Consider the following 2,500-nt stretch of genomic DNA (forward strand, 5'->3'; position numbering starts at 1 on the left):
AGGGTTAGGGTTAGGGTTAGGGTTAGGGTTAGGGTTAGGGAGAAAAGTTGTAGGGTTAGGGTTAGGGTTAGGGTTAGGGTTAGGGTTAGGGTTAGGGTTAGGGAGAAAAGTTGTAGGGTTAGGGTTAGGTTCAGGTTCAGGCTCAGGGTTATCATTCTGGAAATGATATTAGCAGAAGCAATGGAAGAAAGCAAGGAGAGGGAGGGAGGGATAGATATTAAACGGGATGGACGAAACGTAGGGAGCGCACACAAGACACGCGATGAGAAACCACCCGCCCAGAGAAATTCATCTCCGATTTACCGAGAAGACAGGGAGAGCAGAGAGATCGCAATGGATGGGAAACACGACGGGAAAGCACAAAATATCGGCGAGCTGAAATATCGGCGAGCTGGCGAGAGCAAAGATATCGAGTAGATTCAAGAGAGAAAGCGGAATTATTTGATAAACAACGTAGAGATGACCAAGAACAGGAAAGATGGAGAGATGAAAGTGGGGACGGACGACGGGAGGAGAAGAAAGAACAGCCAAAAGAGAGCCAAGTAAGAGAACAAGACGAGAAAGCGTCGAGAGAAGGAGCAGAAGAAGTTGAAGAAAGAACAAAGGGACCTAAGAACGACTTGCTCCACAAAGCAAATAGGTCAGCAAGAAATAAGAATAATTTCCTTGACTAGAAATGGACTGGATTCGGCCATTCGGCAAGAGGAAGGAAAATATGGAATAAATGAGGGAAGTTAAGATGAGAAATGAAAGGCCTACGAGAGGTTCCTCTGGGAAAACTACACCCAAAACTTTGGAGGAAGGAAGATGGCAGAAATTGTAACAAACTTTTCACTTGAAGTCAAGCTTTTCACGTCAAACGAGCTCTTTCAATCAACCCCTCGCAGCCATCCTGGCAGGGAAGCAGAAAACGGAAACACTCCGGTCCGGCCGAGGCCCGGGTAAACCGGTCCCGCCCGAGCGTCCCGGTAGACCGGGACGGCTGCCCGTCACGGACACCCCAGGGCCCCGGCGCGGGCACCGAGGCGACGGCGGAGGTCCCCGACCGAGGCCCGGGGCCCCCGCGCCGGGATCCCGTACATCCATCAAGGCGGGGAAACAGAAACACTCTAGGCCGGCCGAGGCCCGGGTAAACCGGACCCGCCCAAGGCCGTCCCGGTAGACCGGGACGACTGCCCGGCGCGGACACCCCCGGGGGCCGGCGTGGGCACCGAGGGGACGGCGGAGGTCCCCGACCGAGGCCCGCGGCGCCGGAGCCGGGATCCCGTGCATCCATCGTGGCGGGGGAAACAGAAAGGCTGATCCGGCCCGGGCCCCGGTAGACCGGGAAGACTGCCCGGCGCGGACACCCCCGGGGTCCGGCGTGGGCACCGAGGCGAAGGCGGAGGTCCCCGACCGAGGCCCGCGGCGCCGGAGCCGGGATCCCGTGCATCCATCGTGGCGGGGGAAACAGAAAGGCTGATCCGGCCGGGGCCCCGGTAGACCGGGACGACTGCCCGTCGCGGGCACCCCCGGGGTCCGGCGGGGGCACCGAGGCGACGGCGGAGGTCCCCGACCGAGGCCCGCGGACCCGGAGCCGGGATCCCGTGCATCCATCGTGGCGGGGGAAACAGAAAGGCTGATCCGGCCGGGGCCCCGGTAAGCCGGACCCGCCCGAGGCCGTCCCGGTAGACCCGGCCCTCTCCCCGTCTCGGGCACCCCCGGGGTCCGGCGTGGGCACCGAGGCGACGGCGGAGGTCCCCGACCGAGGCCCGCGGACCCGGAGCCGGGATCCCGTGCATCCATCGTGGCGGGGGAAACAGAAAGGCTGATCCGGCCGGGGCCCCGGTAGACCGGGAAGACTGCCCGGCGCGGACACCCCCGGGGTCCGGCGTGGGCACCGAGGCGAAGGCGGAGGTCCCCGACCGAGGCCCGCGGCGCCGGAGCCGGGATCCCGTGCATCCATCGTGGCGGGGGAAACAGAAAGGCTGATCCGGCCGGGGCCCCGGTAGACCGGGACGACTGCCCGTCGCGGGCACCCCCGGGGTCCGGCGGGGGCACCGAGGCGACGGCGGAGGTCCCCGACCGAGGCCCGCGGCGCCGGAGCCGGGATCCCGTGCATCCATCGTGGCGGGGGAAACAGAAAGGCTGATCCGGCCGGGGCCCCGGTAGACCGGGACGACTGCCCGTCGCGGGCACCCCCGGGGTCCGGCGGGGGCACCGAGGCGACGGCGGAGGTCCCCGACCGAGGCCCGCGGACCCGGAGCCGGGATCCCGTGCATCCATCGTGGCGGGGGAAACAGAAAGGCTGATCCGGCCGGGGCCCCGGTAGACCGGGAAGACTGCCCGGCGCGGACACCCCCGGGGTCCGGCGTGGGCACCGAGGCGAAGGCGGAGGTCCCCGACCGAGGCCCGCGGCGCCGGAGCTGGGATCCCGTGCATCCATCGTGGCGGGGGAAACAGAAAGGCTGATCCGGCCGGGGCCCCGGTAGACCGGGACGACTGCCCGTCGCGGGCACCC

The sequence above is a fragment of the Pituophis catenifer genome, unplaced genomic scaffold, assembly GCF_029215685.1.
Source record: "Pituophis catenifer annectens isolate HBS135680 unplaced genomic scaffold, rPitCat1.0.hap2 SCAF_44, whole genome shotgun sequence".
Taxonomy (NCBI): domain Eukaryota; kingdom Metazoa; phylum Chordata; class Lepidosauria; order Squamata; family Colubridae; genus Pituophis; species Pituophis catenifer.